Source organism: Spermophilus citellus (genome assembly GCF_964194105.1).
Source record: "Spermophilus citellus genome assembly, chromosome: 13".
NCBI lineage: Eukaryota > Metazoa > Chordata > Mammalia > Rodentia > Sciuridae > Spermophilus > Spermophilus citellus.
The window spans coordinates 16,060,793-16,086,517 of NC_138193.1; positions in this window are offsets into that span (position 1 = coordinate 16,060,793).

A 25,725-nucleotide genomic window follows, 5' to 3' on the forward strand; every position below is an offset into this window, starting at 1 on the left:
GTGCCTCACTTTTACTGAGGCTGGCTTAAAACTTACGACCCTCTTGCCTCAGCCTCCAGAGCAGCTGAGATTACAGGTATGTACCTCTGTCATGGGCAAGTAGGATCAATTTTATTTAAATATTTGAGGGGCTGGGTATGTAGCTGGGTGGTAGAACACTTGCTGGCATGCAAGAGGCCCTGAGTTCAATCCCAACAGTGAAATATTTTAAATATTTCATAAAATCAATAGTGAAGCCATTGAATTCTGAGATATTCTTTAACAGATGATTTCTTTTCCTCCTTCTGTCCCTTCCTTCCTGAAGTTTTAGGAATGGACCCTGGGCCTGTCATGCACTAGGCAAGACCTCTGCCACTAAGCTATACCCTGGCCCTTGAGGGGAGAGTCTCACTTACTGACTCCATCTCCTTCTTTATATTGCTCTATTCAGATTGTATGTTTCTCCATGACTTATTCTTGATGGTTGGTTCTGTCTAGGACTTTATCCATTTTTTCTAGGTTATTCTATTTATTGTCAGAGAACTGTTCATTCTATTCCCTTACAGTCCTTTGAATGGTTGTTACTAGATCTAAATTTTCTCTTTTATTTCTAATTTCATTTGAGACTCTTTTTAATTTAATCTAATCAACAATCTGCCAATTATATCTGCCAATATTTAGTTTTGCTTATTTTCTATTGTTGTTCTCATCTCTATGTTCTGGTGATGTTTGTAATGTCTGTTCTTCATGGTAACACAGGGCTTAGTTGGTCCATCTAGTCCTCCTCCCCTGGGTGTAAAGCTAGCTGTTTGAACATCTTTCTTACTATGCATTTGCTCCAAGAATTACCCTTGCCCAGGGCACCTAGCATCTTCTCTAAGCCACATGTCAACCACAGCCACTTTTCCCATCATTTCTAGAAGTTGATATTCCATGGTATTGGGGAAAAGGATAATATGTTCATATTAAGGATTAAACCATGAGATCAAGTAACTTCTTTTTTTTTTTACTCTTTCTTAAAAGGAGGATGCCTCATTCTAACTACAAAATCTTACACAAATAAGAACCAGAATAATTAGGGAATTTTTTCTCTCATAAGGCCAAGAAACTCCTCTGGGATAACAGGTGGACACCAGCAGGAACTGAGCCCCCAGAACACCAGCTCTGCAGCTGCCAAGCCGCGTCTGCCCCACCTTTGCTGATTTGCATGTTTCCCCAGAGTCCATTTCTGCTTCTCAAAGTTCTTGTGAACAGGCCTCTTGGTGACCCTGGGAAGCATGAGCCTCAGGCAGGGCCCATCTAACCATGGGTGACCTGGCCACACTCTTCTGCCTTCTCCTATTCTAGCATCCAGCTGAGGGGCGAGCACAGTAGATAGCCTGCGCTGATGGAGTTCTCTCCTCCTAGTGTGAGATGCTCCCAGGGTTATTTGCATATCTGGCCACAGTGCTCTGAGGTTAGGGGACCAGGACAGCCAGGTCTATTGGAGGAAATGCAGTGGGACACATTTGACAACAGGAATGCTGGCTGTTTCTTCCTTCCCAGCTTCCAGTGGGATCCCGGGGCTGACACAGTCACCAGACTCCCTGGGTGTGTCTCAAGAACAGAGCACCTCCATCACCTGCACTGCCAATAAGAGCATCAGTGACACTCTCACCTGGTACCAGCAGAGACCAGGCAAGTCTCCCAAGATTCTTATCTATGAAGCTGATAAGTGATAATCTGGCTTGTAATTCCTTGCCCCAAATCTCTTTTCTCTTTTCTCCTGCAGGGGGCAGCATCCCACAACACAAGCCCCAATGAAGGCTCAGGCTCTTGGTTCAGGAGAAGCTGAGGGGCCCAGGGGATGGTGGACACCAGGCTAAGGTAGGAATGGTGCAGAGCCTTGGAAGAGGCCGTGTGGGCCTGCATCATGGCACAGGCACATCTCCTGGGTGAACAGGTCCAGTATTAATTAATTCTATTTAATACCTTGTGGTGATATAATTCACACATCACTCAATGCATGACTTAAATTGTACAGTTCAATGGCTTTTAGTATCTTCACAGAGTTGTGTAGCTATCAGAAGAATCAACTGCAGAAAACTATCCTCATGCCAAAAGAAGCCTTGTACCAATTAGAGTCACTCTCCATGTCCCCATCTACACATCAGATCCATGCAAATACAAATCCACTTCCTGTTTTTATAATTTGGCCAAACATGGGAGTTTTAGAAAAATGAATTCACATTTTGTGTGCTCTTTAGTAACTGGATTTCTTCATATGGTTCATCCTGTGGTAGCACCCATGAGTTCTCCTCTTCTATTTATGATCAAGTAATATTCCAGTGTATGTATACACACTTTTTATTTTTACATTCAGCAACTGATGGATATTTGGTGTATTGCTAATTATGATGTTTTTGAATAAAACTGCTATAAAGACTTATGTACTTTTTTCCCTGTGATACTGAGAATGGAACTTAGGGCCTCCCACATGCTAGAAAAATTCTCTACCTAAAGAATGTAGTCTAAAGACGACATTCCCAACCTTTGGAGTGCCAATGTTCCCATGGACCAGTGCTTCCACTTGAGGAAGCCTAACCCAGCATGGGGATGCTGGAGTGCAGGGCACTGTAGGTTTCACTATTCAAGGAATTGCCAGACTGCTTTCCAAACAGCTGTACCATGGCCTATGTAATAAGGAAGGATCTCATAGGATGACCTATGAGAACCACTGGAATGTACCAGGTTGTAAGATTCACCCCAGAGTTATTGAGAGTAGGGAACAGGCTGAGGAGCAGAGGGAGAAGATGGGTCAGGTCAGGAAGAGCTGGCTCAAGACCTGGGTTAGGGGACAGTATGTGGGGAGAACTTTAAAGTTCTCAGAAATGAGAACTTTCCAGAAAAGGTAGAGAGCATGTGAGAAGAAATTCCTTGTCTTTATGCAGTGTGTCTCTCTGCAGGACCCTGGGTTTCTAGATGTCTGAGCCAAAATGTCTAATGTAGATGACCAGGGAACTGATGTCCACTCCTTTTACTAATTGACTTCCTGTTTACAGTCCTTACTCCTCACATGAAATAGAAAGACTTTGAGAATGCAGATACTTTATGCTCTTCTTTCTGTCCCTCACTGTATCAGAGCTATGCATTTCACATAATAGGGCTAAATGTATTTTCCTAGGAGAGGGCCACTGTGAGTCCTGACCAAGACACCTGGAAAATAAGTGGGTAGCCATAGGAAGAATAGGTAATGTTTTTTACCAACTGTAGCTGCCTTCAGAAAAGCACTGAGAGCTGGAGAAGCTGAGTTCTCTCATGCTGAGGGAGGGGCACCTCTCCTACAGACAGGAGAGCATGTGGCTCCACCTGGAAGATGTAAAAAAGAACTTTTCAAAATACCACTGAAAATACAAAAGGATGTGAAATTTTCTTATTTTTCATTGAGATTTAGAATTTTTTACTGTGTTTAGACGGTAGGAATCCCTGAATCAGAGAAATACTGAATCTGAAGGGAAATGCTCACAAGCCCTTGAGATGCAGAAAACAGTTGCCAATCTCCAGCAACATGCTCTTGACCGTTTCCTTGTAAAATAAGGCAAAACAACAAACAATCTCATGGAAAACCAGGGTGAAATTGTGCAGCTCCACTCTGGCTCCACATTTGGTCTGCCCCTGACACAGCCCTTGAATGAACATTGGACCCCCAGCCAAGGGCAGGGCTTCCCACTCTCAAGGCCGCTCACCTCCTCCCTTGAGTGTGCATCTACCTCCTAAATAAACCCCTGTCTGTGCCTCTGTCTGGCTCATGCTAAACTTCATTTCCATCATGTGTGCCAAGAATCCTGCTGGTCCTGGGGTGAGTCCCCCTTCCTCTGAGAAGCCCAGGACCCTTCTCCACAGACACCTCCTCTCCTGGGCCAGTGCTGCATTGTCCTAAAAATGTTTGCAAACAATATGTAAATGCATTATATTCACAGTCTATGGTTAGAACCCCAAAATGAGTCTGATTTGTATTTTCTGGTAGTAATGGTACAGAAAATGAATACTTTTAATCAATTCTGTTTAAACTAGTGCTCTGAGAAGATTTCTGAATCTATATGGAGCATGTCAGTTGTATTTCATGGCATGCTGTGACTGGAGTAAAAGCATATTTGAACTAGTAGTAGATAGGGTAATGATAATTTTGGACGAGGAAATAAATTATTTAGAGATGATTTCCTATCCTAACATAATAGATTTCCTGGTGAGTATGATTAAATTCTTATCTTAACAGACCAAATGTAAATAAATGCTTTATAGCAAGTGTTTTTTGACACATGCAAAGATGATCTTCAGAGTGTATTTCTACTCGCATTCACAAGTGTGGTCTCACATTCAAACAAATTCTACTGACTGCAATTGCACAGTCTCCTTTGTGGGGCTGGGAGCTCTGCACACATCCCTGTGAGCAGCACACTCACCATGACTCTGCAGGGGGTAGCATCACACAACATAAGCCCCAAGGAAGGCTCAGGCTCTTGGTTCAGGAGAAGCTGAGGGGCCCAGGGAATGGTGGACACTAGGCTGAGGTAGGTATGGTGCAGAGCCTTAAAAGAGGCCATGTGGGCCTGCATCATGGCACAGGCACCTCTCCTGGGTGAACAGGTCCAGAGCATGGCCAGGACAGCTGCAGAATACTTTCCTCCTTCCCACTGAGTCTCAGGAACCACAGACCACCCCCCGCTGAGGAAATGGCCACCACATCCTCCCTGAAGCAATCAGAAAAGCATCCTGCTGCCCCTCCAGCTGTGGGATGCCCAGTCATGCCATTGAGGGGAGCTTCAGAACATTTTAAAATAATTTTGCTTCTCCTCTCACAATCTCACCTGCCACTCTAGTCTGGGAGGATATTAACTTTGACTTCATTAACTTCCTTATTTTTATTGTGTTCAATTTCATCTGGTCCTTACAACACACTAGAGGTCACTCAAATACAGTTATTTATATGGTTACTTTGTTACAATTTTGGGGCAAAATTTTTTTTCTGTATTTGACTCTTTTATTGAGAATATATTGCTAGATGGATATTCAGCCAATTTGCATCTCAACTTTCATTTCTCTCTCTTTGAAATGCTAACCTTGGACAACTTTTTAGAATAGGTTTTTTATTGCCTCTTCATTTATCTCTATAAGTTTTTTGGAGTATTGGGCTATAGTTATGAGTAACACTGCAATTTAAGCTTGGATTAAAGACAAATTTCTTTTACTGAATTTGGAATGTTAATAAGTCAGAAACAAAAGACATACTTTTTGTTTAAGTGTAATGCCCTCAGGGACATTGTAATTGAACATCAATCACTTTTGTTTCTATCTGCATGTGATGAACAACCTTATCCCCTTTACTTGCCTTAATTGGTAATTTTGGTGCAAACCGACCAAATGTAAATAAATGCTTTCTAGCAAGTGGTTTATTTCCTGGGAAGAAGATGAATATGTATTGTCAAAATTAGGGTCAGTAGTCATCAGTGCTCTTAGTTGTAGTATGTGCTGCTCCAGAAGATAAAACACCAATGCCCTTTTCCTTTTAAAGAGGAGACCCTTTATACACACTAAAAAGGAAAGCACTCTCCTCCTGCACCCCGTTTATGGAGCACACTATACCTTAGCAGCTCTTGTGATGAAGGTCCAGGAGAATGTCTGTCCTGAGTGCAGGTGGCACTGGCACATTAAAACAGTGGGTGCAGTTCTTGCACCTCTAGTGGAAGGAATCTGGGTCTCAACTGAGGACCCACAGCCTTACACACAGACCAATGAGAGATACAGGTTCTCACAGAGACTGGGGAAGAAACAGGAACCCTGAGCAACCTGGGTCTGCATGGACAGAAAGAGTAGGAAAGGAGAAAATTCCTTAAATACCATTAAAAATGTCATTAGAAATAACATAAATAAAAATATTCCTTGTTTTTCCTATTGACCGGAGCAAATTCCTAATGAGTAATTTGATTCATCTGGTGCACAGACACAGTGAGGTGAGTATGACAGGATATTTACTACAATGCACATTTTGTTACATAGAATTTTATAGTCATACCATGACGTATAAATTCTCTTCCCATTTCATTTCCTCTTGTTTTTTTTTAAACACTCTTAACTCTCTACCCACAAGAAATAGGAATTTTTTTTCTCCCTGTCAAATTCTTTAGAATTGATCATTCTGGCAAAATTTTGTTTATTAGGTCCCACAGAAAGACGACTTCTAACACTTGGTGCTAATATTCTGAAGCTGTTAACCTGGTAACAACATGTTTCAAAGTCCTCTTCAACTAGCTCAAGCCCCTGCAATTATTGAATAAACCCCACAAGTTCAGTACCAAAGGATTGTGCCCTGTGTGTTTCTCTAGAGTAGCTGGGAGGGGGGAAAGCATGGTGGCCATGTGCCCCCTCCAATCTCTGACCCTAGACTGAACTTCTGGCACACACATACACATACTTGAGTCTGAAGCTGTGGGATGACACCTAGGTAGTGTGCACCATGGGCTCTTCATATTGGATTTCCTCCAAACACATAAGATATTTTATGACACTTTCTCACAAGAGAAGGCCACAGGATTTTATTGTTTCTTCTGATTGGATCAGCTGAACCTACCAGGTGATTTGCATGCTGCTCCCTGGCGAGGACCTTTCTGCAAGGCTGACATAAAAGCTTAGATCTAACCTGGCCTTGAGTCACCAGGACTCCTCAGCTCAGCTTCACAAAATGAGGCTCCCTGCTCAGCTCCTGGGGCTGCTACTGCTCTGGATCCCTGGTAAGGGCACAAGGAATGATAATGGGGAGAGAGGGTGAGCTCTGAGGATCCTCTGTTGCCCATGTGTATTGTGTACACATGAGCAATGTGCAGTTCAGTCCGTTGGGTTGTGCATGTGCTCTTTAAATCTGTGAGAAAGAGGAAGTCTTAAGAATAAGCAAAGACCTATGATCAGGTGAAGACTAATAGTAATGGAGCCAGATTACAGTTGATTTCCTAAGGACCCTCTATGCTTTAAACTATCTTTATTGAATATTTTTACAATGTGAATCAAAGCTATGAAAAACATTTATCCAGAAATGAATAAAAATACAAAAATTACAACATTCATATATAACCATGTGCTTCTGTCATAATTACAGGATACAATGGGGATAATGTGATGACCCAGACTCCTCTCTCCCTGTCGGTTACCCCTGGACAGCCAGCCTCCATCTCCTGCCGGTCCAGTCAGAGTCTCCTACACAGTGATGGCAACAGTTATTTGAGTTGGTACATGCAGAGGCCAGGCCACTCTCCAAGGCTTCTGATCTATATGGCTTCCAACAGGGCCTCTGGGTCCCAGAAAAGTTCAGTGGCAGTGGGTCAGGGACAGATTTCACACTGAAAATCAGCAGGGTGGAAGCTGAGGATGTTGGAGTCTATTATTACCAGGATGGTTTACGCTTCCTCACACAGTGGTACAGCTCTGAACAAAACCTCCCTGCTTGTGGTAGCCCAGCTGCCCATGTTATGACTATGTAGAAGTAAAATATACACCCTCTGTGAGAGGAACAGGCTGAGAACTCAGAAGAATAGGGCACACCTGATGCCTCTGGATAAGGCATGTCTCAGCTAGATTCATCACTGCTGCATTCTGGATATGACCTAAGCAGCAGAAGAATGAAGAGGATACCTTGGAACAGCCAGGAAAAAAGACAAGAGATCTGACTTGTAGCTCATCCTAATTTTCTCAACCTGTGCACAGGCAGTTATTACATAACACTATTCTTACTAGGTATCCTGGGGCTGTAGGACAATTAATACTCAAAGGAATAAAAGCAGCAAAGGGACTGTTTGGAATTTCTCTCAATAAAATTATTACTCCATATACTATGAGTTAGCTAATGAGTTAAATACTTGGGCAATAATCATGTGCAAATGTAATGTTTCATTTGATAACCACTTACCATCTAATCCTTTGCTGTCTTTTTGGTCTTAACATCCTGAAGTTTTTCGAAAAATGACAAGAAAAAAAACACCTATCATGAATGCTCCAAATATATTCACTGATGGGTCAAATAATGGTACAGCAGCAGTAGTTACCCCTGATCAAACTTTTACGTTTTTAGTACCCAAACAATCAGCTCAAAAGGTAGTGCGTAATGCAGTATTACAAGTTTTTGCGATGTTTAAAGATTCTGTATTTAATTTATTTTTGATAGGCAATATGTAGTTAATGCTATAGTATCCCTTGAAGATGCTGGTAGGATTTTCCCTTCCTCTACTGTTTTCTCTTTGTTCTCCACTATACAACGGTTAATCTGGGACAGAAAAGATCCATTCTTTATAGGACATATCAGGGGACATACAGGATTGCCTGGAGCCCTTAGTTTGGGCAATGATTTAGCAGATAAAACTACATATGTCATACATATTTTCTCTATACTAGAAGAAGCTACAAATTTTTATAAAAGGTTCCATATCAATACTTTTCAAAAGCATTTTAAAATAACTAAGAAACAAGCAAAAATAAATAAATAAAACAATGTCAAAATTGTGTGACCTTTTTACCACAAGTTAATCTTGGAGTCAATCCTAGAGGACTGATACCTAACCATATATGGCAGATGGATGTCACACACTTGCCAGAATTTGGAAAATTAAAATATTTGCATGTTACAGTTGATACTTCTTCCCTATTTTTGATGGGCTCCCTTCATGCTGGAGAAAAAACTAAAGATATTATAGCTCATTGCTTACAAAACTTTGCCACTGTAGGCGTTCCAAAACAATTAAAAACAGATAGTGGTCCTGGCTATACTTCTACCTCTTTTAAACAATTTTGCTCATCATTTGGCATTACTCATATAACAGGAATTCCATACAATCCACAGGGACAAGGCATAGTTGAAAGAGCTCATCAAACTACTAAAATGTACTTATTAAAGCAAAAAGAGGGAATTAGGAAGGGGCATATATCCCCCAAAGATAAACTTAAAATAACCCTTTTTACTCTAAATTTTTAAAATTTGGATTCATCAGGGCTTAGTGCTGCAGAAAGGCATATGTGTCCAAACAATGTACATAAGCCCAAGGTACTTTGGAAGGATATTCTAACAGGACAATGGAAAGGTCCTGACCCAGTGATTGTCTGGAGTTGGGGGTCTGTTTGTGTGTTTTCACAGGGAGAACAGCAGCCTATGTGGATTCCAGAGAGATTAACTAAAGGGATTTCTACAGACCAAAAAGAAGATGATTTGACTCAAATCCATAACAGCTGATATCCAGAACTCCAGTTTGGCTATCCTTACATCTGCGACAGTGGTTCTTCAACACCTGGAGGCTAGTGAAACCAGGATGTTTTTTTTTTTCAATATCTATTTTATTATTACCCTTTCCCACATCATAAAGTTCTATTTTGTTTTTTGAGCTCATACAGACCTAGGTTAATGTTTTGCTGATCAGTTCTATTTTTTGACTATGGAGTTTTTAAACATTGCAAAGGAGATTTCACCTGTAAAAAGTTATAAGGCCTTTTCTATTATGTTATGTGTTGTATATATTATATTATGTGTGCACACTTGTGTTTTTTGTTGTATGTTTGTATGTGCATATGTCCATATATCATATGATGAGCGCTCATGAAAAAATTGATCCAAATATTTTTTTTCTTATTCATGTGATTTAAATGGTTTAATTTAAACTGGATATATTATATTTATACCAGCTGAATTGCAATAGCTAAACTATGGAACCAACCTAGGTGTCCTTCAACAGATGAATGAATAAAGAAAATGTGAAAAATGTGGTATATTTACTTAATGCAATATTACTCAGCTTTAAAGAAGTGTGAATTTATGGTATTTGTCAATAAATGGATAAAGTTGCAGAATATCATGCTAAGCAAAATAAACCATTTCCAAAAAAACCAAAGGCTGAATGTTTTCTCTAATATGCATATGCTAATTCAAAATAAGGTGGGGGGCACTAGGGAAGAATAGTGTTAACTTAGATTAGGCAGCGGGAAGTGAAGGGAGGGGAGTGGAGGGGATGTGGGAATAGGAAAGATAGTAGAATGAAACAGACATTATTATTTCATGTATATATGTGACTGCATGACCAATATGATTCTACAATATGCATACTCAGAAAAATGAGAAATAATATCTCATCTATGTATAATATATCAAAGTGCATAAATGCATTCTACTGTCATGTATAACTAATTAAAACAAATAAATAAATTAATACAAAAATTAATAAAAAGAAAAAAATGGGCATTATCTGAATTCCAATGTTGGATTATGAAAAGTTAGAGAAGATAAAAATAATTAGAGAAACACAAACATTGATTCCTCCCCCAATAAAAAAATAAGAATCTGAAGATTTGGGGAAGAGTGTAATAAAAGAAGACATGAAAGGCACATAGGAGTAATCAGTTCTTGACACAACACCAAACCTCAGGCTCACATGCTGGGCAAGGAATGCTGATGGGGTTGAGCTAGATCTTTGAACCACCTGGTCAGAAACTAAGATGTATATCTTAGCAAGAATCACAGACTTGAAGAACCCTGCCTGTATTTTTCAGGTTAGGTCCTCATGTGATTGCAAGCTTATGAGGAAGTAGGACATGAAGAACTCCAGGTTTGAAACAAGAAAATGGTTAGTGAACTTCCTGTTGAAATATGCCTTAGTTATGGCATACACTCTGAATCAACCCAGTAGAGCATGTGCAATGTTTCAAAAGTTGTTTCTGAACAATTATATACCTGGCATTGTTTGAGAGAGGATGTTCATTCAGAACAGACCATGTCCTTAAGCTAAATAGGAATAGAAGGAAATTTGGGGGCTGGAAAGATCAGCAGGAGGTACAATAGGAGACTAAGGACCATGTAGCAGACATACATGAAGGACAGTCAGTGTAGCATTTTCAGGGGGTGGGTAATAATGTTGTAGGTTTGCTCTCCATTTCTGTCCCAGCTACTCAATCACATTTCCCATCCCAGACATCGACCTAAGTTCCAATGAAAAACCTCACCAGATGTTATGGGCTAAGCTCATGTCCAGTGTTGTAAGGAAGGTTTATTTAACTGCCAAAGCTCAGCTGTATTCTTTCCTTCCAGGGAGTCCTTTTATTTGAATGAAGCCAGAATTTCAATGAGGGCAAATTTTCGTAAATTCAATGGGATGAAAATGACAGAAGAACATTAACTCAAGTATTCTTCTCTGCAATTTAGGTCATCTGCTCTTCATTTCATTCAGAGCACTCACTTTTCAATTTTTTTAATTTTATTTCCATTTTGTTAAAATGTTTTAATAATCATGACCCACAATGTTCTAATATAAGTGGAATTTCTGTTCCTTTTTAATTAAAGTTTACCACAGAGATGCATGCTTTGCTATTGTATTGCACATAACTAAGCTCTCAATCAATCAATAAGTGCACATCCATGATTACCCAAATGTAGAAAATGAGAAAGAAAGACTGAAAAAATGATAGTGAGCATTTCATCATCTCAGCAGGTGGGTGAAAATGCCTGCGTTCCCTATGACAGCAAGCGGTACACAGTCAGGTACACTCACATACAACCCTGCGGTGGTTATGCTACAGTAGAAGTAAAGTTTAAAATCACCACTGTGGATGATCCTCCGTGTAGCCCTGACGCCCTTTCCAAGATCACGTGTCCCGCAGAGCGCAGCTGATACTCCAATGAGTTGTCCTGTTGAGATGCACAACTGGGCTACAGCGGGGCTGACAGCTAGGCTGTCAAGACCGCTGCATTATTGCCCCTGGGAGACCTCCGGGGGTGGGGCGGGGCTGTGGGAGGACGACCACGAGCCCACAACCACTCCGCTTCCGGCTCCTCCCACTTCTGGCTGCTGCCATCTTACTCAGGCGGAAGACATGGCAGAGGGGAAATTTCCTGGGCCCCAGGTGGCCGGCGCAAAGCAGCCTCAGCAAGCTGGACTCGGTGTTGCTCCTTCAGAACAGGAACTGCATGAAGCTCCCCATCAGCCTCGCCCTGTCTGTGATGTCAGAATGACTCGTGACCCGCTGTCCAGTGGCTCCCAGATAAGATGGCACTGTCGGTGAAGTGGCATTTTACATGGGATGGGTAGGAAGAGGAGGTTCAGGCCTGGACCAGAAAGGTTGCAGAGTGTTTCATCAGATCCCCGCTTGTGAAGAGTGGACCAGGGGGTAGAGGAGTGTAATTCTAGACAGCAGGGAGCTGCTCAGCCCTGTGGGCTACATGGACATCCAGAGCTCCTGCCAGGAGGGGGCCTGGGCTTCCCTACCTGGGGCTCTGCCCATTGTATTCAGGACACTGAGAACCAGAGAGTTAGGTTTACCAACTCCTGCAGGAGAAAAGCAGCGTGGCCTTCTTGTACACTCTGTGTTCTTCCCAACCTTGCTGGGAACCTCCTGGGTGGGGCTTTCCCCTACTCAGCTGACTTGTGGAGCTGTGCTGTTAATGCTCTTTTCCTTCAGACTCCTATTATTACCCCTAGATAGTCTGCCAGTGCATATGGTATTACTCTGTCAATCCTACATGGGAAATCAGAAGGTGTACAGAAATGCCACATGAAGAACCATCAAGTGTTTTATTTAACCAAAAGGAAAAGAGGGGTTATCTGTTGTTCTGCAACACCCTGTCTGTTCTTGGCTGCCTTGTCATTTGCTTCCTCAACTGCTGGATTGTACAAATACTTAAATAAAGCAATAGACTATATTAATTAGAAAAGTGCCTGGAACTTACCAATGATATTTAAAATTAAAAATTGGTAAAGTATAAGATGAAAATGTGCAAAGCTTCCAATTAGAAACTAATCATCTCAACAGTTAATTAATTAATTAATTAATTAATTTTTTGATTGGTTGTTCAAAACATTACAAAACTCATGACATATCATCTTCCATACATTTGATTCAAGTGGGTTATGAACTCCCATTTTTTACCCCAAATACAAGTTGCAGAATCACATGGGTTACACATCCACATTTTTACATAATACCATATTAATGACTGTTGTATTCTGCTGCCTTTCCTATCCCCTACAATCCCCCCTCCACTTCCCTCTCATCTTCCCTCTCTACCCCATCTGCTGTTGTTTAATTCTCTCCCTTGTTTTTTTCCCCTTTCCCCTCACAAACTCTTATATGTAATTTTGTGTAACAATGAGGGTCTCCTTCCATTTCCATACAGTTTCCCTTCTCTCTCCCTTTCTCTCCCCCCACTCGTCTCTGTTTAATGTTAATCTTTTCCTCATGCTCTTCTTCCCTGTTCTGATCTTAGTTACTCTCTTTATATCAAAGAAGACATTTGGCATTTGTTTTTTAATGATTGGCTAGCTTCACTTAGCATAATCTGCTCTAATGCCATCCATTTCCCTGCAAAATCCATGATTTTGTCCTTTTTAGTGCTGCGTAATACTCCATTGTGTATAAATACCACATTTTTTAATCCATTCATCTATTGAAGGGAATCTAGGTTGATTCCAAAGTCTAGCTACTGTGAATTGTGCTGCTATGATCATTGATGTGGCAGTATCCCTATAGTATGCTCTTTTAAGGTCCTCAGGGAATAGACTGAGAAGGGCAATAGCTGGGTCAAATGGTGGTCCCATTCCCAGCTTTCCTAGGAATCTCCATACTGCTTTCCATATTGGCCACACCAATTTGCAGTCCCACCAGCAATGTACAAGTGTACCCTGTTCCCCACATCCTCGCCAGCACTTATTTTTGCTTGACTTCATAATGGCTGCCAATCTTACTGGAGTGAGATGGTATCTTAGGGTGGTTTTGATTTGCATTTCTCTGACTACTAGAGATGGTGAGCATTTTTTCATGTACTTATTGATTGATTGTATGTCCTCCTCTGAGAAGTGTCTGTTCAGGTCCTTGGCCCATTTGTTGATAGGGTTGCTTGCTATCTTATTGTTTAATTTTTTGAGTTCTTTGTATATTCTGGATATTAGGGCTCTATCTGAAGTGTGAGGAGTAAAAATTTGTTCCCAGGATGTAGGTTCCCTATTTACCTCTCTTATTGTTTCTCTTGCTGAGAAAAAAACCTTTTTAGTTTAAGTAAGTCCCATTGGTTATTCTTGTATTTAACTCTTGGGCTATGGGCGTCCTCTTAAGGAATTTGGACTCTGACCCCACAATATGTAGATCAGAGCCAACTTTTTCTTCTATCAGGTGCAGAGTCTCTGATTTGATATCTAGCTCCTTGATCCATTTTGAATTAACTTTTGTGCGTGGCGAGAGAAAGGGGTTCAGCTTCATTTTGTTGCATATGGATTTCCAGTTTTCCCAGCACCATTTATTGAAGATGCTATCCTTTCTCCATTGCATGCTTTTAGCGCCTTTATCAAATATAAGAAAGTTGTAATTTTGTGGATTGGTCTCTGTGTCCTCTATTCTGTACCATTGGTCCACCTGCCTGTTTTGGTACCAGTACCATGCTGTTTTTGTTACTATTGCTCTGTAGTACAGTTTGAAATCTGATATCACTATACCTCCAGATTCACACTTCCTGCTTAGAATTGCTTTTGCTATTCTGGGTCTTTTGTTTTTCCGTATGAATTTCATGATAGCTTTATCTATTTCTACAAGAAATGCCATTGGGATTTTGATCGGCATTGCGTTGAACCTGTAGAGAACTTTGGGTAATATTGCCATTTTGATGATGTTGGTTCTACCTATCCATGAACAGGGTACATTTTTCCTTCTTCTAAGATTTTCTTCTATCTCTCTCTTTAGGGTTCTGTAGTTTTCATTGTATAAATCTTTCACCTCTTTTGTCAGGTTGATTCCCCAGTATTTTATTTTTTTTGAGGATATTGTGAATGGGGTGGTTTTCCTCATTTCCATTACAGAAGTTTTGTTGCTGATATACAGGAATGCCTTTGATTTATGCGTGTTGATTTTATATCCTGCCACTTTTCTGAATTCATTTGTTAGTTCTAGTAGTTTCTTTGTAGACCCTTTTGGGTCTTCTAGGTATCGGATCATGTCGCCCGCAAATAGTGATATTTTAAGTTCTTCTTTTCCTATTTTTATGCCTTTAATTTCTTTTGTCTGTCTAATTGCTCTGGCTAGTATTTCAAGGACTAAATTGAATAGAAGTGGTGAGAGAGGGCATCCCTGTCTTGTTCCAGATTTTAGCGGGAATGCCTTCAGTTTTTCTCCATTTAGAATGATGCTAGCCTGAGGCTTAGCATATATAGCTTTTACAATGTTGAGGTAAGTTCCTATTATGCCCAGTTTTTCGAGTGTTTTGAACATAAAAGGATGCTGTACTTTATCAAATGCTTTTTTTGCATCTATCTAGACGATCATATGGTTCTTATCTTTAAGTCTATTGATGTGCTGAATAATATTTATTGATTTCCGTATATTGAACCAACCTTGCATCCCAGGGATGAATCCTACTTGATCATGGTGCACAATTTTTTTTATATGCTTTTGTATTCGATTCACCAGGATTTTATTGAGAATTTTTGCATCTATGTTCATTAGAGATATTGGTCTGTAGTTTTCTTTCTTTGAAGTGTCTTTGTCTGGTTTCGGGATCAGGGTGATGTTGGCCTCATAGAATGAATTTGGAAGAGCTCCTTCTTTTTCTATTTCTTGAAATAGCTTGAAAAGTACTGGTATTAATTCTTCTTTGAAGGTTTTGTAAAACTCTGCTGTATACCCATCTGGTCCAGGGCTTTTCTTCCTTGGTAGTCTTTTGATGGCTTCTTCTATTTCTTCCTTTGTTATTGGTCTGTTTAAATTGTGTGTGTCTTCCTGACGCAATCTGGGCAGCTCATTTGACTTAAGAAACTTATCGATGTCTTCACTGTCTTCTATTTTATTGGAATATAGGGTTTCAAAATACTTTCTAATTATCTTCTGTATTTCTGTAGTGTCTGTTGTGATATTGCCTTTTTCATCCCGTATGTTAGTAATTTGAGTTCTCTCTCTTCTTCTCTTCATTAGCATGGCTAAGGGTCTGTCGATCTTATTTATTTTTTCAAAGAACCAACTTTTAGTTTTATCAATTTTTTCAATGTTTTTTTTTTTGTTTCAATTTCGTTGATTTCTGCTCTGATTTTAATTATTTCTTGTCTTCTGCTATATTTGCTGTTGTTTTGCTCTTCCTTTTCTAGGGTTTTGAGATGTAGTGTGACTTCGTTTATTTGTTGGTTTTTTTTTCTTTTTTTGAGGAATGAACTCCAGGAAATGAATTTCCCTCTTAAAACTGCTTTCATTGTGTCCCATAGATTCTGGTATATTGTGTCTGAATTGTCGTTTATCTCTAAGAATTTTTTGATTTCCTCCTTTATGTCTTCTGTAACCCATTGATCATTCAGTAACATATTGTTTATTTTCCATGTGATGCAGGATTTTTCCTTCCTTCTTTTATCATTGATTTCCTGTTTCATTCCATTATGATCAGATATAGTGCATGGTATTATCTCCACACCTTTATATTTACAAAGAGTTGCCCTATGGCATAATATATGATCTATCTTTGAGTAAGATCCATGTGCTGCTGAGAAGAAAGTGTATCCACTTGATGATGGTTGATATATTCTATATATGTTGGTTAAGTCTAGGTTATTGATTGTGTCATTGAGTTCTATAGTTTCTTTATTCAGCTTTTGTCTGGAGGATCTGTCTAATGGCGAGAGCGGTGTGTTGAAGTCACCCATAATTATTGTGTTGTGGTCAATTTGACTCTTGAACTTGAGGAGAGTTTGTTTTATGAACGTTGGTGCACCATTATTTGGTGCATATAAATTGATAATTGTTATGTCTTGTTGGTGGATAGTTCCTTTTAACAGGATATAGTGTCTTTCTTTATCCCTTTTGATTAACTTAGGTTTGAAGTTGATTTTATTCGATATGAGTATGGCCACTCCTGCTTGCTTCCGAGGGCCATGTGAGTGGTGATTTTTCCCAACCTTTCACCTTCAGCCTGTGTATGTCTTTTCCTATCATATGAATCTTCTGAAGACAGCATATTGTTGGATTTGTTTTTTGATCCAGGTTACTAGCCTGTGTCTCTTGATTGGTGAGTTTAGTCCATTAACATTTAAGGTTACAATTGAAATATGATTTGTACTTCCAGTCATGTTTATTTATTTATTTTAGTTTGGCTAGTTTTTACTTTTTGGTTGTTTTCCTCCCCCTTTACTGAGATACCTCCCACTGTTGGTTTTGGGCACTATTTTTCCATTCCTCTTCTTGTAGAATTTTGCCCAAAATGCTTCGCAGTGCTGGTTTTCTGACTGCGAATTATTTTAGCTTTTGTTTATTATGAAAGATTTTAATTTCATTGTCAAATCTGAAGCTTAATTTTGCTGGATGCAGTATTCTTGGTTGGAATCCATTATTTTTCAGCACTTGAAATACATTGTTCCAGGATCTTCTGCCTTTCAAAGTCTTTGATGAAAAATCAGCCGTTAACCTAATTGGTTTACCCCTGAATGTAATCTGCCTCCTTTCCCTCGTAGCTTTTAATATTCTCTCCTTGTTCTGTATGTTGACTATCTTCATAATTATATGTCTTGGAGTTGGTCTATTACAGTTTTGGATGTTTGGGGTCCTGTAGGCTTCCAGGATTTGGCAATCCATTCCATCTTTCATCTCTGGGAAGTTTTCTAGGGTTATTTCATTTAATAGGTTGTCCATTCCTTTGGTTTGAACCTCTGTGCCTTCTTCTATCCCAATGACTCTCAAATTTGCTTTTTTGATGAGATACCATATCTCTTGGATAGATTGCTCATGGGATTTAACCATCTTTTCAGTGTTGACTATATTCTTTTCAAGTTGATAATCTTTGTCTTCATTATCTGATGTTCTGACTTCTACTTGATCTAGTATATTTGTAATATTCTTGTTAGCATTTTTAATCTGGTTTATGGTTTCTTGCATTTCTAAAATTACTGTTTGTTTTTTTTAAGATCTCTATCTCCTGGTAAAGCTCGTTCTTTGCAGTTTGAATTTGTTTGTTTAGTTCGTTTTCAAAATATACTTTCAATTCTTGGACTTGCTGTCTCATGTCTTCTCTAAAATTCCGTTCCATCTGAGTTAGGTATGCCTTGATTTCTTTCCCTCTCCATGTTTCTGATGCTTCTAGGTCCTCCTGTAGATTTAAGTTGTCCTGCATTATCTGTAATCCTTTTTTCCCTTGTTTTTTCATGTTGTTCACGTTACTTTCCAGCTCTGTTTGACTGCTTTGTAACTGCTTTCTCCTATATATTTGTTTTGGCTTTGTTTATCTCTGTTGTCTCTGCTTTGTGGTGGGAGATTATGCCTATAGATATTGGGCTTTATTGTACTTTAGAGCTGATTCATTCAATTTATAAAGGGCTTCCAGATTTTGTATGCATATAGTGATTTGGTTTTTGTTCTTAGGACTTTAGGTTAGGTGCTATGAAGTTATAAGGGTTAGTATGTCTTGGCTACTTTAGAAGATTGCTCTACTGAAGGGGGATACTAACCTTCGATTGGATCAGGGTGTTGGTAGTATCTAGGTATTTAGGAGCACTATAGACGGCCTCGAAACATTCACCTATTTGCATTTAGACAGTTACAGGAAATGGAGGATATAATGCTTGGGATGAAAGTTGGGGGGAAGGGGAAGGAAGGTGCTCTTGAAAAGAAAGAAGGAGAGGGATATAGATAGCATAGAGTAGAATGGAAAGAACAATAAAACTTGGAAGGGGAGAGAAAGAGGGAAAAGGGAGAGAAAAAATAAAATAAAATAAGAAATAAAATTAGATCTTAGAGATCCATTTTCTTCTCTTCCCGTAGGCAAAGCTGTGCCCTCCGGGCAGAGTTTTGCCCCCAATGTATCAACAGCAATCCCTGTAAGGTGGCTCCTGGGAGTCTCTCAATCCTGTTGGTCCAGAGCCGTTTCACTTCTACGGCCCCTCCTCACCTTCCTCCTGCCAGCCAGCCAGGTCCTGCTCACCGGAGGTAGTTCCCCAAGGATTTGGTTACACTTTCAGCCCCACGGAGTGCTCTATTTCCCTAACGACTGAGCACTCTCTCTGTCATTCATCCAAGCCCCAGTGCTGTGGAGCTGTGGTCTGGGAGTCAATAGTTTAATTTTTCCGGACCCCTTTGGTGGGCACACCTTCGGAATCTGGCGGCTAAGACCATTGGTGTCACTGCTGGTGGTAATGGGAATTGGGGGTTGAGGATCCCCTCTGCTTCCTTCAGCCCCTACAATCACGACCACTCTGCTGGTGGTAGGAGGAGTTGGGGGTCTGGAGTGTCCTCTGTTTCTCTCCGCCCCTACCATCACGCCCTCTCAGTTGGTGGTTGGGGGAGTTGGGGGTGGGGAGTCTTCTCTGCTTCCCTCCGCCTCTACAGTCACGCTCACGTCACTGGCAGTAGGGGGAGTTGGGGGTCGAGAATCCTTTGGCCCTTACGGTCACGCCCACGGAGAGATTTTGAAGTTTCCCGGTTGTTTGTATCTGATGTGGGTGGAAGTCACACACCTGCTAAAGTAGATTCCGCTGGGAAGGAATCTCTTTGACTGAACTTTGGTGACTTCCCCTCTCTGCTATGGCGGGCCCCTGGCTCCTTGCCAGAGTGTCCGAAGGGAGGGGTGGAACTGGCTTGTCTCTGGTCTGACACAATCTCTGGTTTTAGTTCCCAGTTCGCTATTTCATAAAGGCTTGGTTAGATTCCCTTCACGTTGTCTGGGGGGGTGGGTGGGGCCGTTTGCAGAGCAGGGCGGGTGGGGGGGGGGCCTTTGCCGGGCAGGCAGGGGCGCCATTTGCCAAGCAGGTGGGCCAGCAGCAGAGCCAGGAGGGCGGGAGCCGTTTGCTGGGTGGGTGGGGCCTTTAGCACAGCCGGGAGGGCGTGGGCCGTCTGCCGGGCCAGGCGGGAACCCTTCTTGCTGCGCAGGGCCGCCTGCAGAGCCGGGCAGGCGGCGGCATCGTGGCTAAGAGCCGGGTGGGTGGGGTGGCCGTTCGCAGAGCGTGTGGATGAGTACATTGGAAAAAAATATCATGACAGGTGTTCAATATGTCCGAGTTTTATTAGAGCGTCAGTAAATTCCAAGGATTATAACCAAGATATACAAGTGAATATGTCCACAAAGGGATATGTAGATGAATGTGCATAAGAGATCTAACTTTATGGCCAAATGTTGGATACAATCTAACTGACTTAACTACAAATGTATGAATTGTGGAATATTCACAGAACAACTGTATATAACAACTAGAACATTTACTATATCGTAGCAGGAATCCACTGTATCTCAAACAGAATGATGAGGGAAAGCTGCTAGAAACAAAAGTATGCTTACTTCAGTGTACATGATGTTCCAATCCAGGAACAAGAAAACTATTTGACAATCTGCAGAGTAACAATTTCCTTTCTAGAGGTTAGAGACAAATGCTGACTTGGAAGACATACAAAGGAAGTTTGTAGAGCTCTATATCTTGATCTGAAAGATGAATATACAAAAAAAATGCTTGTATGTACTATTCATATTTCTTCAATTTATACAGTTTGACTTTTCTGTGTTTAAATCAGAAAACAAAAGCATTTTGTACATTCATGTTGTCTATGTAGTTGTGTTAGCCCTTATGTTATATGAACATCTATTAAAAGTGGCATATTTACAGATATACTGCTTTTAAAGGAAGCATAAAATGTACCCAGAAAAATGCTAAAAGCCTTGAAAACTGGGAGAGGAAATAGTTCAGTAAAACTATATTTCAAATAATTAGAAGTATATCTATAAGATGTATTTATAAATTATAAGTATAAATATAAGAGACTATAACAGGAGATATGCAATGTTTTGAAATATCTGTTGAAGAAGACACAACAGATGCTTTAAAAAGTGGAAGACTGTTTAGTTGGAGCAGAAAGCTGGAGACCTATCAGAATGAGGTGAAATACAACATGAAAAAAAAAAAAACATTAAAAAGTTCAAGACTTGATAGAATTCTGAAAATTCTGTAAGGTTTGAGATTGATACATGGAGAGGATATTGAGAATTCTAAGGAGAAATCAGTCAAAAGGAACAAAAAGAATTAGCAATTTCATACATGCGACTTACAAATACTTTCTCCCATTCAGTGGGTTGCCTTTTCATTCTGTTGATAGAGTTTTTGAGACTCTTTGATACACGTATGTTTTTACCTTTAATTTTTACTCTTATTGATGCTGGTTTTAGTGTCACATCCAAGAAATAACTGACAAATCCAATGTCATGAAACATTTCCCTGTATTTTCTTTTTCAGTTTTTGCTCTTACTCTTAGACCGATTATTTTTTTTATTTGTTTATTCATGGATCAAGTTAAGTATTCAACTTAATTCATTTTTAGTATCTGATTTTCCCTACACATTTTACTGAAAAGATTGCCCTCTCTCCCATTCAACTATGTCCTTGGCTGAGCATCATTAAACCGTAAATGTGAAGTTTTCTTTGTGAACTCTGGATCTTACAGCTGTGTGTCTGTGTTTACGCCTATACTGTGTAGATGGAATTTTTAAATTTTTAATTTGCTTTATTGATGTATAATTCAAAAGTATATTATTTGGTCATTTTCATAATTTTCAGTTGGATTATTTATTTTGTTTTGCTTTCTTTTTTGTTGCCTATGTAGTTGTGTTAGTTCCTCATATATTTTGGATATTAACCCATTATTAGTTATATGATTTACAGATATTTTCTACCATTCTCTGGGCTGTCTTTTTATTCTTTTGATAGCTCCTTTTCTGTGCTGAAGCATCCTAGGTTGCTGCAGTCCCATTTGGTTATTTCTGCTTTTGTTTTTTTAGCTTTTGATGTGACATAAAAAACAATTATTACTAATGCCAACATGAAGGAGATTTCCCACATGCTTTCTCTAGGAGCATGCCTGCTTATGTTAATTTATATTTATTGCTGATTCTTCATAATTATTTTGCTTGGAGGTGTTTTGATGAGCCAGTGTTGAAATATCTAGATCCTTTGAAGGTTGAAGGTAGTTGACACTTTGAAATGCATTTCAACATTGGCTTATCCTTAGCTCTTGAACAGGAAACACGAGAGACTGTGAAGTTCACTACTGTGATGTCAGCTTCCTTAAGGCAGAGGGTCACCCTCCAGCAGTTGCTGCATTGATTGTTGTAATAAGACAAAAATTAGGCACTAAATAATCCATTCATTTCTTGTATCTTTCTTGCTCTGAATTTTTGTTTTTTCTTACTATGGAATAAAAGGAATGAAACATTTTATTGAAAAATAATATTAAATGGATGAATTTTATCTTAAGTTTTCTGAGTATCTTGAATTTTCCTTATTGAAAATTCATACAACTATTTTGTAGATTCTTGGACTTCAGTATGAAAGGAGAAGGAATAAGTATGAATATGTTCAGGTAAAGTCTTAATGTCTTATCTAAAATAAAAAAACAAAACCTTTTTCTTCATTCTTCTTGGTGTATTCTATAAATTTTTATGAGAAAATCTTAAAAGAAGCTTTAAGTACAGTTTAAAATATTGAAATTCACAGTCTTCAAAATCTTTTTGGGTTCTATATTCCTCATCTCACAAGTGAACCATATTTATAGACACCTTCTTTGGAGGACTGAGGCCTGTGTCCTCAAAAATGCAAACTGACATGGAATCTTAGGAGACAAGGAGGAGAACTTGTAAGACACTGATTAATTAGGTAGTAAGTGGAATATTGCTTCACTGCAGTTTGGTTTGGGTGAGCTAGGCTTAGCAGAATCTGGATTTATCTACAGAAGAAAATCCATATTTTTCCCATGATGTCTAACCTTAAAGGTAAATATTATTTTTTGTCAATTATCTGTTCGAGCCTTGTTAAAGAGTCTTAGTTTGGTACATTTTCCCAAAATCTATTAAAAACAATCTTTATTTTTGTGAAATCATGTGTACAATTTCATTTGTTTGTTTGTTTTAGCTATTAAATATGACTTTGGGTTAAATTATCTAAGATTACTTTGCGGTTCAAACTCGTCTTTCCATTTCCTCAGGATTTGTTTTTTTCTTCCAGGATTGTGACTCTCCTTTTTATGTAGAAGCCATTTTCCATGATCTGTTGAATTTAATATTAAGTGTATCGATAACAAATGATAAAAGGTGAAGTTGCTTCCCTATTGAGGTAACTAGCCACAAGGTAGAATGATCCCTGAGCAGGCACCATTTTTAAATGAAGGCTCAGGAAAATGTCAGTGCTGGCACAGGGTGCCCCAAGACACTACTGCATAGGATGCAATTGTTGCTATTTTCTTACAGGGAATCTCCCTTGCATCTTGACTTAAGACTGTTGCTCCCCATACAGGCCAGAGGAGAGATGAGTGACCTCACACAATGACAAGGAGCAGAATCCTGAAGGACCTGGACCTGTAGGACCAGGTAAGACTGTGACCAGAGTTTTTCTTAACATCAGTCATTTAAATTTTTTTTTTTACTTTTCATTCTGTACCATTAAATTGAGAAATTCTTCTACTAATGAACACCTGTGGGTTATCTGGTATTTGTTAAGGAAGTTATGATGGCAAATACATCAAATTGTAACAACTCACCACAAGGAATTTCATATCTATTATATAAGGTATAGAATTATACCTTCTTTTCCTCTTACTTAAATGGGGCTGTCAGCTTTCAATGTGTAAGAGACAGACTAATGCTCTTCTCCTTGTCATGACCTTCAAAAGAATGCTTTTGTAGATTTTAGGTACCATGGAAAGCAGCTTCCAAAACCTGCATCTAACATTCTCCAGCACTCTAGCTAGTGATGCAGATGAAAGAGCCTTCAATTGGCTCAAGACCACCTTTGCATCTGGAGGCTCTGCCTATCAGACTTGTGGGTATGAGAGCTGTGTCCTTCTCCACATTGTCTGGTTCAAAACAAGCTGGACAGCATTCATCTCTCAGATTAATCCTAGACATCCTGCACTGCCAGGGACTTGCTGTCTTAGAGTGGCAGCTCCAAAACCATGTGACCATATTCTAACCAGGTGCTATCACATGGTTCTTCCATATTTCCACAAACAAACTGACTTAATCTGTATCTATGTATCAGCAAGAGATGATTTATGTCACCTTGTTCACAGAGGAGGGCCTATCCTGCTGTCTCCTCCCACTTCATCCAGCAGGTTGTCTCACCCCACTGCACCCACCATGGGATTTGCATACTGTCCCACAGGAAGGCTCTTTCTTACAAATCTGAGAAAATGCTCAGCTCTAATCTGGCCTTGACTCACCAGGACTGCTCAACTTAACCTTCTGCGGTGCCCTGCTCATCTCCTTGGGCTGCTGATGCTCTGGGTCCCTGCTGAGGTCAGAGGGATTTAGGAAAGGAGAATGGGGTAGAAGGGTCCCATTGCTTGTCATATTTATTCTTCCCTTGCAGTAGAGGCAAGTATTTTGTGTTCCAGGGAATGGCATTTCATACTTTTCCTGTTAGAATTAGGATCCACTTAACAATGACCAATGCCCTAATGGAGATCTTGGATGACAAAGAGCACATTGTGACTTATATATAAAATAGCAAATTATTTCTTACAGGTTTATTTTTCGTTGGTATGAATCAGAAAATTATTTGATATTTTTAACATTAGCATCCACTCAACAATGACCAGTGTTCTAATGAAAATCATGAATAACAAATAGCACTTTGTGACTTATATATAAAATAGCAAATTAATTTTGTAGGTTTATTTTTTCCTGGCATGAATCAGAAAATATTGAAATAAGTAGCAGACTGAAAATAATGAAAATTACTCACAATATTGGTACATAACCTTGCTATCATTTCAGGATCTAATGGCAATGTTGTTATGACCCAGACTCCTCTCTCCAAGCCTGTCACCCCTGGACAGCCACCTGCCATCTCCTACATAGTAATGGAAACATGTATTTGTGTTAGTTTCTGCAGAAACCAGGCCAGTCTCCAAATCTTCTCATTTACAAAGTTTCCAACCAATTCTCTAGGGTCCCAGACAGGTTCAGGGGCAGTGGGTCAGGGACAGATTTTGCACTGAGAATCAGCAGGGAGGAGGCTGAGGACGCTGGAGTGTATTACTGCAGGCAAGGTACACATGCTCCTCCCACAGTGTGCAGCCCCGAACAAAAATCTCTTTGCAATGGTGACTCAGCAAATATACTTTTTGTCCCCAACAGGAAGCAGGATCTTAGGTTTCTATTACTGCATTCTTTCTATCACACTGCGTTCTGACATGTGACTGACATGGCCTGTTATTATATCAGATGCGGATTTGGAGCACTAGTTTAAATAGATCTGCTGAAAGCTATATGTGCAGGTTTTCTGAGTCTGCATGAGAGGAAGATGCTGAGGAACTCAGGGAACAGGCTGACAGCTCATGGTTCATATATTCAGACTTCTATTCTGCAGCTGCCCTGAATGGAGGAGCAGTAGGAGGAGAGAGGCGTGACAGGCAGAGCTGAGTGACAGCTCAGCCCAACTCTTCCTCATTTGCCCACAGTTGTTGAGAAATTACTTCACATGACAAGAAGGTCATTGGTGCAGATCAATGGAATATGAGTCCAGTACCTGCTGGAAATAAATGGTGGGCTGTTATTTTTCACATATTTGGTAATATTCAGAAATTCCTTTTTCTCACTGACCTAATTTCTCACATCCACTTTACCATCTACCCTTTTGATAAACATGTTTAGGAAATCATATGATACACCAACCCTTAGAGAAAGAAGAAGTGGATTATTTATAGCAATGTTTGCCTTTTGAGCACAATCATGGCAGATATAGATCTTAATCA